The 14492-nt window shown below is 42.8% G+C and overlaps 1 long non-coding RNA gene across 1 annotated transcript; it reads left to right on the top strand.

The window, feature by feature from the left end:
* Positions 1 to 7682: 7682 nt before the first annotated feature.
* On the top strand, positions 7683 to 12703 carry LOC112212212. Its single transcript, XR_002946030.2, has 2 exons — positions 7683 to 11509; positions 11576 to 12703. It is a non-coding gene; the product is annotated as an uncharacterized LOC112212212 (long non-coding RNA).
* Positions 12704 to 14492: the final 1789 nt, after the last annotated feature.

Raw genomic sequence — 14492 nt, forward strand, 5'->3', positions numbered from 1 at the left:
AGCCAGTGGTCCCGGCGGCCGCCGCACAGCCTCCCGGTTCGCTTCTCGTCGCAGTTTTTTCCATTTAACCTTCGAATTTCACCAGCACACGCTTGGATTCGGGAACCAGCTCGCCGTACCTGCTACTCGCTAGCCTTAAATTTGTGTCGCGAGAATTACGCGAAAGGGTACTACTCCAGGTAGCAGTTCGCTCCAGCCACTTCCGGTACCGGAACACCACGGCCGCCATTGCGAAAATCCTTCGCGTTGAACTTTACCACTTAGAAGCGATTGCTTCGTGTAGATTTCCCCGTTCGAATAAATTACGTTCGTGCTTCCGCTTGCGATCTGTGCGTAGAAAATAGGAGAATAAGCGTAGCTCGAAATGGTATGTACGTGTTAATTGTTTCATAGAACGATAATAAAGATACTGGTTTGCTTCAAGGTGGAACATCGATGGTATTGCTGTTTCTTCCTTCTTTTTAAGATTGTTTCATAGCCAGGTTCGGGGTGCGTCTTTTTTAAATATGATGTAAGACACAAGAATTCAATGACCTCAAATAGAATTACGTGGAAGCAACTCAAGGTCCCGCAGGCGGCAGTTTCGAACTTTTTAAGATCGCCATGTTTTGCCAGTATTTTCGGACAACCCTAAAATCTCATCATTTCCATTTCATTATATTCGTCGCGTACGAGGCAGAATCATTCATTTTCGAGTAACTTCGCGCATACTTCTGCTCCGCGACGTCCACGTTAACGCGAGTCAAGGATTTCTGTTTCCAAAAATTCCGATTCGCGGTTTACGCGCGCGATCCTGATCGGGATCCATCAGATTCCACTTATCGGCTGAGTGAAGGACCCACGTAAGATGCAGGTTTTAACAAACGATCAGCCAGTTCCCCGATACACAATGCTCCTATTGGAAACGTTCAAGGTACGCGTTTTTCTCAAGATCGAAAATAGGTGGTTGGCGTATGTCCAAATGCGATATCAGCTAGAACCTCGAAGACAATCCATCGACTGCGACCCCCAACCGATGGGTAACATCGCGGGGCATTTATTATCTCGCCGATGATTAGCAACGTTCGGGCCAATCAAGGGCCGAACACGACGATGGATCGATCATGTTCCACGGGCAAGGGACGCGAACAACGGTTGGCGAACCTTGCTCCGTTCCCTCTCGTAGGAACCGCGGCTGGTTATGTAATTATGGTCCAATACGCGGCGAACCTAAAATAAGATCGTGCCATTTTCGTTTCTGTAATTGTTCCACACTAATTTCGTTGTCTCGACAAGCCGACCGACTTCTGCCGCTCCGGAACCTCTTCCAATCGGAAATCGCTCGCCAACGTTCAACGTCCTTGTCGCCATTCGGCCAAATTTTCCATCCACCGAATCGTCCATTTCGTTCACCCACGAGCATCGTCAAATAAATACTCCGAATGTTTTCAAGGACGGTAGAGAATACGTAGACACCCGGCTGTCGATCATAGGCCGTTCGTTTAAGGTTTAATTGAAACGGACTTTATTCACCCTTTGACCATGACGTACATGTAGCTTGAAGAAGCGACTTGCTTGCCGACGTAGACTAGAGGCATGTCACTTTTAATTGACTTCAGTTTTCGTAGAAACGATATGTCTGCGAATATAGTTGTTGTTTGCCGAGTTCCTGCGTATACATCACATTTATCTTCAGGTGCAGGATTATGTGAGCTTAGTAAGAAATAAGCTGTACCGATCCAAATTTACTCGGCCTAGGTAATACGTCTTCCGTACTTAGTCGAAGCATTAAATTCCTAATTAAATTGCGTGACTAGAATGTCGCAATTCCGTTGCCATATTATGTCGGCGAATAGAACTTTCTTATCGTTTCAAACATCCAACGTATATAAATCTAACAATGGTATGTTACTCTGCTATGATATTCAAAAATATCGCAATAGGTAGACGAATTATACGACGAAAAGCGGAATTTCGCAAGTCGAATTTCTAGCGAAAAGATCGAAGGAGGTACGAAGCTGAAACGATGTTGCGTCTAACCCCACGAGCCCCTCGGTTCAAGATTCTGCTTCTTCGATCCTACATTCCCATGCAGTAAGATTCGCGTACCAGGAACATTATTCATAGATAGGAGCAGAAAAGAAGCATTAGTCGCCCACGCGTCGGCGTTTCGAGTATAAAGTCTGGTTCATATAACTTAGGTTACTTCTCTTTAACCCCGGTCGAATAAAATAAATTTCAAGTTGCTTCGCCCGTACGAAGGGAAGACGAGTTTTCTTTCGATTCGCCGTCTCCATCCATTTCGATCTTCCATTTAAAGAAAATATCAACCCCGCGACAGACCGATTTCTCAGCCGTATTCCCGAACTTTTAACCACTCGCTCATAGTTTCTTCCGTCCTGACATCATTCATACTCTGTACCATTATCCTTCTTCGTACTCTATGCTACTGGGATCTTTACTGCCGTTTCATATTTCTAGCAAACCTTCCTCGACACCGTTTTAGACGCTCGAAATTGGGTTGCTTATAGTATCAGACGACGTCAGGTTAGTCTAATATCGTTTAATTAATCCGAACGACGCTGAAGCGTCGAGTAAATGAAACGGATCGACAGCCAGGTGACTTGAATCCAAAGTCGAGTAACTTGACTAATGTGAACGAGGCCTAAGAGGAGGAGGGCCGGAGTGCGCGAAGCAACGGATGGGGGCCGAAGGCGAAGAAGAAGGAAGAGAAGAGCCGCGCAACGGTCAACGTTCTGCTTCTTGCGCGGATTCTAAATACATTTTAATATATGAGCGCGTCGTGCTCGACTCGCGTAGCGTTCGTCGTCCATGAAAACTTGGTACGCGTTAAATCCGTTCCATCCAGGCCAGCTGATCGAGGCGAGGGCCTTCGATCGCGCGCATCGCGCCGAAAATCGGAAATAAATATATTACCGGCCGATCAGAAATAAACTACGCACGGTGCCGGGCTAAACGTAGAACAGATCGAAACGCAAACTCGATTCCGGGGAGATAGCGGTGATCGATGGGAAATGTCGCGTCCTCCGAGTGAACGAAGAGACGAGGTCGACCGCGAGGACGGTCAGGGATTTCGGAAAGAGTTCTGGAAGGTCGCAGTTCCTCGAGTGTTTCTACCTACTTCGTCGATTGCAACCTACTATATGGTTAACGAGCACCGTGTAAAGGATACCAAAGAAGGTGGTTAACCTGCGGATCGGATCGTCCTTTTGCCATGCAGATCAGCGATACTTAATTCTGGATATACAGGATGATCTAAAAATGCTTCTCTTTCAGGAACCACTTTGAATCGGACGCTTTCTTCTGGCGGATTAAAGAAGGTAAAAGAGAGCATGAAAATCTATGGACCTTGAATGTACGTAGTTGCTGTATTTTTCCATCGTTTATTTTGTGAACTTTTTATTATTGCATAGATAAAAATATGCGGTAATATTCTAACAAATTGCCCAAATTTCGAGATGATCCCAATGTCTTCTCTAAGCGAATCACGTACATTTTATTAAACTTCTGTATTAACCACTCATCCTCTTTAATCTCTTAATGAAAAGTTTCTAAGAAATATATTTGAATATTTATAAATCGAAGGAATCATGTGTAATAAGTTACTAGCGATTGACGAAGATATAAGAATCGTGTATCGAAGCAAACGTGAAATCGCGAGAAATGGAAATTTCGCGTGGAAGAGAATTTATTATAAAACTACCGGCCAATGAATCAATCGCGCGCAGAATATCGCGTGTCAATTGCATTTCACCAGCAATTTAAGCTTCCGTAGAACGATGTACATCCGCGGCTTTTACGAAACAACGGAAGTTTGACGTTGGATGTACGTATCATCGATAGAACTATACGCCAATCAGTCGAGTCTCGTAAAAGGTACACGAGCAGTCGGTATTCTCTCATTATAACCAACAAAAATAGACATCGTTATTTCGTCGCTTACACGAAGCCGCGGTTTAAAGCATGGCTTTATTTTTAGGTAAAACATAAAGCGTTACGTAAACGTCGAACAGACGTTTCGGGACATTTTCGCGCGAATCTTCGTTTTTCCCTTTTCTCTTTCGCCGTTCGAAACTTCGCCGCGAATATCGTTGATCCGTTTCTTTCTAACTCTTTCTACATTTTTCCGTACGAATGATACTTTACGCAATAATATAGCGTTTTCTTTATTTGGAATCTGGATGAAAAAATTCGCATATTCTGTCTTACACGCGTCTTTACGCGTTGCCAAACAATTGCACGTTAAAACTACATATTTTTCCATTCGGATTTAACAAATATCGATAACATTCAGTACGAAATTTAATATTAATTTGTTTCAATCAACATTGTAGATTTATCACGTATTTTCAAAAAATTCGTATCTTCGAATTCATCAGGTTATTCTCTTCTCCGGCTATTTTCAAGTTCTTTTTCTAAATTTCTACATTTCCAAGTTACTTCTTTCTAACCACAAATGGACTTCTTTTTCTCTGTAACTTCCTCTTCTATAATTAGGTTTACCACTGTTCATTAACGTAAATTAAACAACCTGATTCAGTCGCCGGCTAATAGCGCCTACTAATTCCGAGCTCTAGAGATTCAACGTATTCGCGTTTACGATTCGGGTTTAATGCCTCCATCGGGCTGTGCACCTAACGAGATTCTATTAAGTGGAACACGTGTTCCGAAAGCTTTGATAGTCCACGTTAGCGTGAATCTCATGGAGCAGAGCCTGGAAATAGCGTGGGACAGCCGCTAGTTGCCTGAAACTCGACAAGTCCGATTTTATTTATGAACGTTTTTATAAATGACGTGCTAAACATCTACGATGACATCGGACGTCAGGCATCGGATGATCCATAGGATCTGCCCCGAAATGAATCTTCTAACAATAAGGAGAAACACGTTATTTCTATTAGCGAAAAGTCGAGACGTAACCTGCAATAAAATCTCGAGTGTATTTGACATCTGCGTGGCTAAAGAAAAACAAACGTGTTCGCGCAACCAGAAATTTAAACGAAACTTTGTGCTAAATTCCCTCGTATCTACCTTGTCGAACGGCACAACAAACGATACTTCCGTTCGTTCATTGAAATTTTAGGTCTGTCGATTATCACGAATTTCGTTCGCGATATTTTTTCTCCCAGCCATCGTCTTTGCCGCCCGATTTTTCTTACCGAGGGACCGTTCTCGAATTCCCAATCGATCGAAGGTCCAATTAATCGATTCCTCCGTTAATCAACATTTCACTGTTATCATGAGGAGACCGACGTTGGAACTGTCGATGAGAACTGTCAGGTTTATAACTTGGCAATTGCTTGGTTAAACAGCCGGCTGTCTTTTCATTGCTCTTCACCGATGGTATTCTTCAACGTCTACTGGACGTTCGATCGAGTCTACGATAATCAAATAACTCGCGAACGATAAAGTTTACTTCTGAAGCGCCGTATGGCTCGTTGTCAAATTTATCATTCCCGTACTTGCTTCTAATTACTAAAACCTCACCGATAACGTCAGTTCGGACGAGGCAAGCGAAGCTGCCAGCTGCCACTTGCGATCTTCCTAAAGCGGTCAGCAGCGAAAAATGCACTCGAGGAACCGTGAAATAAGGAAATAATCTGAATCATCGAGAATACTCGTACAGCAGGTGACGATCTGACGCAAGGGGAAGCAGGAGAAACAACGGAGCCGAACCGTTCGGTTCCGAACAGCCAACAAATCACGTTGAACGCGAGACGCACGGTCCCTGAAGATTTACAAGCGAGGCATCGGGAGGATCAAAGTTGAGACTTTGGATGACAGATAGGGGTTACGGGAGGGGCAGAGCGCGCGAGATACGTCTATTCTGGATTCTGGCAACAATAATGCCCGCCAGGGACAGCGGACCGAGTGGACCAACCGTAACACACGCGCCTCGTGCTCCCGCGAACAACTAATAACGCGGCTCGTACAAAGGCCGCCTGGTCTAATTTCGTATTATCCTGCGCGTCGCTTGCTAAAAATACAAAACCAAAAAGCCTGGGTACGTTCACTTTTTAACAAGGAAGCGAGAAATTTTGCCGGTTGACGGATGCTTCGACGATAACATCAAGCGAAATTGTCGACCGGATGGATGATGGAGAATGGCGAGTTGGACTCTGCTTGCAAACATTCCCGAGAATGATTTACGATCCTGTATATAATCGAAGGATATAAATCGTGCAGCTTCCTGGAAGACGAACGTATTATTGATCTATGGTTCGTTCTTCCGTGAAACTTCACTGCGAATTTTGTCGCGATCGTTAAGGAAAGACAGGCGAACGTTTGTCGATTTACGGTAGCTATAAACTGTATCGGCGCAACGTCGTTGCAGCATTTACGTTCTAATATACCTCGGCCGAGGTATATTAAATCACGTATCGTTTAGCGGTACTTTTAAACGGCTACTAAAATTTCCCTACTGTGAAATCGAATCGCGCCACTTCATTAGAAAATAAGGGTACGTGCCAATACTTGCTCTAGCCACTCTACGTCTACTTGATTTGTAGATCGGTTAACGTTCGGCTGGTTTGTGTATTTTGTAACGGATCGAACGATGTATCGATAATTCTGCTCTAATTTTACAAGAACCGAATTTATCGTAAAGAGGAGGAAAGGGGTGTGAATCCTGTCCTGCGAGCTCTTTTCTTCGGAAATTTTTGGACCTACGATACCAGGAAGAATTTGCAATTTCGTTTGATGAATTTTAATGGCGGTAAGCCTCCTTGCTGGCAATTTAGGCTTCTTTACCAGAGTTTGATGGCAACAGAGGAGGGTGTGCACGTTGATGGATATACGCGTTGCAGGTTTGCGTGATTGGTGCCGAGCAAGGGCAGGAAATCGTTGGATATACGAGGTACACCTCGTCACATCATTTATAGGGGTAACGACGAGACCTGTTTATCGCTAGTTCTTGATAGAAATTCGAAGCATTGAGTAGAACAGTATCTGTTCTCAGAGATGTAAATATGTCGATATCGAATTTCGTTACTTGTCAAACGTTGTGATACGTCGAGATACGTTCCCCAGGGAAGACCAATTGCGAGTAATTCATTTACATAGCGACTAATTACAATTTCGTCCCGACAAACATGATTCCACGCATGATACTTTATCGCAAATAGTACACAGGGTGTCCCTCTATCGATCGTACAATCGGCAAAGGGCAATTCTCCGTGAAAGAACACATGGAAAATATAGAATAAGATTTTTTCACATAACGCTCGGCTCTGGAGAAAATCGAGTTTGAAAATTTCTCAAGTATACTTGCTACTCTCTGCTAATTTCGAACTGGAGTAGACAAGTATGCAAATATTGATCACGCGTATCCAATCGACAACTAGGTATTCAACTTTACATATTTTTTTTTTTTATATTTATTAAAATTTACAATCAACTCTCGCATTGAGAATTTTCAGTAATTTTTCTGGCGTGGCGCAGTGACAAGGCTAATTATTTATAATAAGTTAATACTCATTACAGATAAGTATGATTAGTAAGTAAGTATTATAAATAAGTAAATATTACTTAATTTAAATAACTTATTGAATCTAGCGTTTAGGTCCAGCGGGTAGTGTCTCTTCAGCCTACGGATCTGGTCCGACGTATCAAGTAGTCCAGTGATTAGGGGGTTTCGGTGTTTGTTGACTCTTTTGCTATATCTGTCGCTATATTTTGCTATTTCCTCTTTGACTGTGGGTAAACTTTACATATATCAGAGAAATTTTCAAATCCCATTTTGTCGCTAACAGAGCCTCGAATAAGAAGAATTTCATCTACATTTTTTATTTATTTTTTCACGTAGAATCGACTACTCCTCCACCATTGTACCATCAATAACAGTGTCTGTACAATCGTATAACAAATTGTTTATCGGTTGACCGGTTCGAAGTAAATGAAGTACCGGCGCAACGCGTACAAAGGTACATACGCACGCAGTCGAAGAACAACAACGGGTCTTTGGCTCGTGTCGTTGCGTCACGACGACGCATTCTTTCCGGTCGGAAGTTTGCGGCGCGTAGTCGTCGTCGTCGTCGTCGTCGTGTCTGTCAAGCGGTCCGTGACAGCGGCGAATCAAAGCGCGATCGGCCGCTATCCTCTTTTCTTCTTCCTCTCTGTCTTCCTGCCTTTCGTCCACTAGTTTACTTTCAGGGTTAACGCGGCGAAATATCGGTGCCGCTTATGTAAAATCTCGTACGAGTAACATTGGCATTCTAATAATAAACACGGCAGTCAGGCCTGGCCCATGGCAACGTAGAAACGCGTTCATTACCTACCTGACCGCGTACAACGTCGCAGTCAGAAGAGTAATTTGCTGCGCGGAGAAGATCCTCGCCGCGTTAGACGTGCTTACGACCTAAACTAAAAATACGTACGGGGTCCGATCAACGGCCAACTGGGCCAGTGAAGTAACCGTAGCTCAACGTCCCAAATATAGTCCGACATCTGTACATATAGTCGCGGAGTGCCGATAGTTGGCATCCGCGGCAACGTGCAAACATCACCGACAGTATAATAGCGGCTGTCACCACGATTCCCTAATGACATTCCTATCGTTCGATCATCTCCCGCTCGTTCCTCGTTCCCAACGCGGCCAAATTTCCTACGCGTTCGTCTTCTTCGAGTCGTCGCAGATTCTGTCAAACCGTTGGTATAATTCGTCCTGTGTATGGACGCGTGTTTTCGCTGCAGCTGAGAGAGGAGAATCCGTAGGACAATTTTGATGGTTTGATGGTGGGTCGAATTTTGTCTTCTCTTCAGATTCTTGCTCCGTTGATGTAATTGTTTCTTGTATACGATCGTGTGCTTTCGTTGAAATCGAGAGAGGGAGGTTTGCAGGTTGGAAGATTTGCGGCCGAGAGATCCCGGACAATGGCGATGGCTTATTTCGATGGTTGGGATGAAGTAGGTTGCTGAAGTACTTTGGGCTGGTTTCGCGGCAAAGTATTACGTTTGCTTTGGTAGCAAGTCAAAACCTTGAAATAGTTTTTAGCTCCGCGAATCGTTCAGTGCAGAAGATTTTTCTCTTTCTTTCTCTGGCTCGCTTCTTCGTAGAGTTACAAACGTTGAAAGATCGTGGAGTAAAACTGATTTTACTTTTGATCGATATTCGTCGTAGCAAATATATGTGTAAGAAGCAAATGATAGGCGAGAAAGTAAATGATTATAATCAAGAGGCGATGAATCAACGAGCCGAAGAATCTGTCACGTTTGAAGATCTAAATGCAGACGATCTATGGTAAAAAGATATTCGATTAAATATCGATGCTTGTCCAAAAAAAGATAAAAACGTCAAGTGTATTAAATAGAAATTCGGCGATCCTTCGCCTCCAAAATCAACCAGAAAATCCGAATGAAATGCGAATTCTCCGCTTAGGTTGAAATCTCTCGGCTTAAGAAGAAGATTTTTCGAGGAATCTCGTCGGAACGCGCCGATGCCAGCAACTTAATTTTGCGATTTTCGCGAGCAGCGGAGCATCCTCGCGCTAGATCGTTGCCAGAAAACCTACACTATCGTACGTTTGCTTCAATTCGATCTACGACGACACGTGCAACGGTTATAAATAAATGGCACGCGATTGTTTATACGTCGATAGTGACTGACGACATCGTGAAAGTAGTCGTGGACGTTTGCATCGGACGTCTGATTGGAAATCCGCGACGCGAGCTGTAGAAGCGGAACCGTTTCGTTGCCGCGAGACGTTGATGGATCGCGCGAGGGATGCGACAAAGGGGAAGGAAATATCGCTCGCTCTCAAGGAAAATCCAGTATAAATAACGCATGAAATTTATGCACGCAACCCTGTTCCGCGATAGGAGTTCCCTCCTTTTTCCTTTTTTCCTCTGAGGTCGGATAGTTCGAAGGACAGCGGTTTCCACGCGAGATCGGTTCGAGGAAAAAAAGTGTCGCGGAGGTCGATCGTTCTTTCGATATTTTAGGAAAAATGCTGTTGAGAAGTGTCATTTTTATTTTTTTTCAAAGAAATATTCGAAAGAATGTATAGGAGAAAAGAGAGGATCGAAAAGAACGAGGAGTAAAAAGATAAAAATAACGATAAAGCGGGGGAAAAAAGAGTATTGAAAAGACGTTAATAAAAAAAAAAGTAGAGACTTTTACCTCTACAGAAAAACGTAAAAGAAGAATTTAAAAAATGATGTTTCGATATCTGATTCCAAGCGTCTCCGAACTTGCATTTCACTTCCACGCATTTTTATTTAAGTAACGTTACAAGATACCTTTCTTTCAATCGTCTCTATCGTCTCACGCAACAGGGAAAAAGCGAACGAGCAGAGGGTCTCTGACATTCTGACGAATTCCATATGACCGACACACGAAGCACAGGAAAAGCAAAACAGAGAAAGGGAAGAAGAAACGAACGAAACCGACGTAACTACGGCTGGCGAGGAGTCAGAGATTACGTTTATAGATGGACAGTACTCGAACTCGTTGTTACACAGATACGTCGTTACAGACGTTTGTTTTTCGTCCATAAATTCTACGGATCATCATCTTCCGCCAATTTCCATTCTACTCGACGATTAATCTTTCTACTAGGTAAAGGTGAAAGTAGAAAAACCGATTGTTCCGTGCGCAATAAAAAAAGCGAGAAAGAAGAGAAGCGTAAAGGTTAAGGGAAAAAGGGAAATATAAAAGAAGAGGAAGCAAAAAAGAAAGAAGAGAAAGGAAGGAAAAGGGTCACGGCGAAGCCTGCCTTTCATTACACGTGTTTACGGCTGAACGAAAGCACCGGGTATCTATTTTTACATCCGGTAAGAAATCTGTCTGCAATCAAATACGCGGCGCCCGGAGAAACCCGTATCTGTCCTTAATTCTATTCATCGATCTCTGTCATTTCACCCTTTTATCTTCCCGCTCGTTAACATTTAATAGCGTTTTATGATCGATAAACTATCGAAGATGTGCACGCATTTCGCGTTTAATTATTTTATACGATTAGTAGCAACAGCTTTTATAAAAGTTTGCCTATAGCTTTTGCACATTAGCGAGTATTAGGTTGTCGTAAAAGAAAAATGTCTTTCTTCGGTAAACGTGCTTTTTACAAGAGTGCAGCTTCGTACAAACGCGAAACCAAGTCTGTGAAATGTCACGGTGTTTATCTCGACAGAACGAAATAGATCGTACGTAATTCGCCAAAATAATATAAAACGTTGTGCGTCTGTTATTTCCTGATGAAACGAAAGAAACTTTCCGGACAACCTAATATTATTTCCTCTTCTCTCGGTATGCGGTAATTCGAAATATAAAACACGCGATACGTGTAATCCAACGTGCGGCAAACGTGTCGTAAATAGTCGTACGCGTATTTTCAAATTATCGACCTGTTAAGGGGTTTTAATACTCTTTTAATATCTCGTTCGCTGTATAGACGAATCGAAAGTAGTAAAATTCGAACGGCGCAAAAATTGCCGCTGGCAAGCGTTCACAGCGCGAGGATAAACGAACGAAGCGTACGAGACGACGGAGGGCGAAACGGTAGCAAAACGACAGGTATTGTCCGCGGTCCTAAATTATTCGACGTTCCCTGCCACTAGTACGAACGAGAATCTTTGGCAGGTTTCGAGCAAAGGCGACGTGGAGGAAACGCAGAAAACTCTCATCTATCATGTCGAAACGTGTTACGCGCGAAAATAGTCGCAAGGATACACCGAGGTCGGACTTGGCGAGAGCGTGGACGGGACGCCGGGCGTCAAGGGTGCGCGTGGATTATCAAGCGTACGCACCAGCTGCCGCGACAATCTCGCCATCCTCGCGTCGGCCGCTTTCGATCGCGCGGCTTCTTTGGCATGATATTTCAAAATGTTCAAAAATGTTTGTCTAGAAATGTGAATCGGGAAATTTCAACTGGAAAGCTCGCAAGTCGAGATATTTAAAAACTTTCACGTTCGAATGGTCGACGACTTGAAAATTTCGGTCTGCCGCTTGGAAATGTGGAGGTCTGATGTTTGGACGTTGGAAAGTTCAAGCAATTGGAAACCTCGAGTGTTACAATCGGTTGAATTTAATGAAATTCTTCTGAAAATTGAAACTGCGTACGACGCTATAAAGCCGATAGCTCGCGCAAAGACAAACCAAAAACGTTGCACAAAATTTGTTCTCACAAGAAGGCCATGGTACGCTAGGTGCATGTGCACTTAAGTCCGATATAATTCGTCGAATGACACGTTAGTTAATTGTTTTGTTTACTCGCGAACTTTACGAGATATAAAATAACGATTGTGTTATTAATGCAAATTATCAGCGATTTTCTACGAAGAATATCCGCTTTAAGATACGCTACATCGATAACCGAGAATTCGTATCAACAGAGCTGTTGCATCTTCTATTATTTTTCATTATGATATCTATTATATTCTATTATAATTATCCGATTAAGAAATCACGCCAATATTAAAAATCTCTATCTCGTTGAATCTTGTTCTTAATCTTCTATTAATTCTGTAGAAAGCAAACTGTAAGTTTTACAACCTGTGTTGCGCTTACTATTCTCATCAAGGCACTGGAACTATTCATAGACAATTATGAAAGTTTGTATAAATAGCTAGTAATATTACAAATGCGATATAAAACATATTCATTGTGACTATGCGAGTGGATCCGTGTCGACGCAGCTTCTGACGAGCGTCGTGAAACGGAACAACTGTTGTCACGACTCGAAAAAAGATCAAAATGCCATAAACTCGAGTTCTGTCTCAATATTTTTGTTCGGCTTACCTTTGAAGGTGTAGTCGTCCAGTTTCGTCGTTCGTTCTGTGTAACAATCGTTGAAGATGACATTAGGAGGTGGACGATTGTATACAGGAGAATAGGAAATTTCATTTTTTGAAGGATGAACGGCGTCAGGATGTCTAGGTGTAATTATTACAGCAGTATTAGTATTCTGCAATAAAAGAAATTTCTCTTTATTAGATTCCATCTTTGAAAGTATTAATTTGCATTAAAATAATTACGTAACATATTTCACAAAGATGATTAACAAAATTAGAAAATGTGGTTATTTAAGGAATAAATGGAGGATGAACGAAGCAATGGACATTATACGTTTGACGATTTTGCCTGAAACGCGTAAAGATTAAAAATGTTCATTGACGGTGCGAACGAAGCAAAGCCTATTCAAACAAGACGAATGTGCTCAGAAGTATTTATAATTCCATGCTTCTGTAAAACGTTAGATTATTTTTGTGTGGTTTGATCGGAGAAGACGTTACGTCTGCCATCCTGAGACGAGACAACGCGCCCCAAGGTGTCTAATACGATACTCGTCTTTATCCTAGGTAAAACATACATACAAACGTAACAAATTCGCGTACCATTAGAATTTGAAGAGAAACATATACGATCGCGTTTAACCCATAAGATAATTATAACTCTAAAGAAATTTTCATTTACGTTTCAGAAGAGAATAATATAGCCCCGTCTAATTTATTAACATGCCAAATTTCATAATCGAAAGAGAAACGTCATTTAGGTGATCACTGACGTCTGACTTTTGTCTCTAAAGAAATCGTGACGTCACGATATATCCTTGAAAGAGGCGCTATTATGGCCGGTCAAGCCTACGCTCTAGGCCAGGGGCTAGGCTAGGCTATTTCCGCTATTCAGCTTATGGACAAAAATAGTCCTAGAGAGGTTTCGAACAAGAAGCTGCTGGGACCTCTAGTACCCCTCCGTCGGAGAAAGATGATTTTCGTACTTCCGCCACTTCAATCGAACCTCTTCAATCCCATATCATCGTCCATTTCCCTTATCTGTGACATTTCGAGAGCAATATTCTTTATATTCGACAATTTCCACCGGTCGTCCATCCATTAATCTCGCTTCCTCTCCTACAGTTTAATCTCTGGCTTTTACAATTATACAGATAGAGGCAAAGTAGCCGAGATTTGTCAAACAAACTTTAAACAATTAAAGCGACACTAGGGACCAACATTTCTGCACGAAATTTTCAATTTTCTTGGACAAAAGAAAACAATCTTCTACCAATTTCCTTATACAAAGGAACATCCATTTTCCTGCAATTTCCCAGCTATTTGCATAGGATAAAGATCAACGTTCTTTAAAGAACCGAACCAACGAAACCTTCGTTCGTTGCGTTTCGAGAACAGAGCTTAATTACACCGATGCGATCGTAGGGACGCGGACGATTTACAATTATTTCGGTAATCGGTGGAAGCAATTAATCTCGGCGCACCCACATAATCGCGTTACTCTGTGTCAGCGCAGGCGCGCGTTTCTCCCCGTCGAAAACGGCTATTTCCACCGTCGGCGACGCGCGACAGGTGCTCGGTCCATGCCAAAGCAAAAGCGCAGCCTGGCCCACACCGTGCTCCCGTGAAACGCTACGATTCTCGGCTGCACGAGTGATTTCGAAACCGTGAGACCAGAACGCCGACGTGTGGGTATTTTCAATCGTCTCTTCTTTTTGCTGGCAGTGCGTTCAACGGTCCGACCGACTCGCCTCTCGTCCTGGCCG

The sequence above is a fragment of the Bombus impatiens genome, unplaced genomic scaffold (genome assembly GCF_000188095.3).
Source record: "Bombus impatiens unplaced genomic scaffold, BIMP_2.2 scf_0133, whole genome shotgun sequence".
Taxonomy (NCBI): domain Eukaryota; kingdom Metazoa; phylum Arthropoda; class Insecta; order Hymenoptera; family Apidae; genus Bombus; species Bombus impatiens.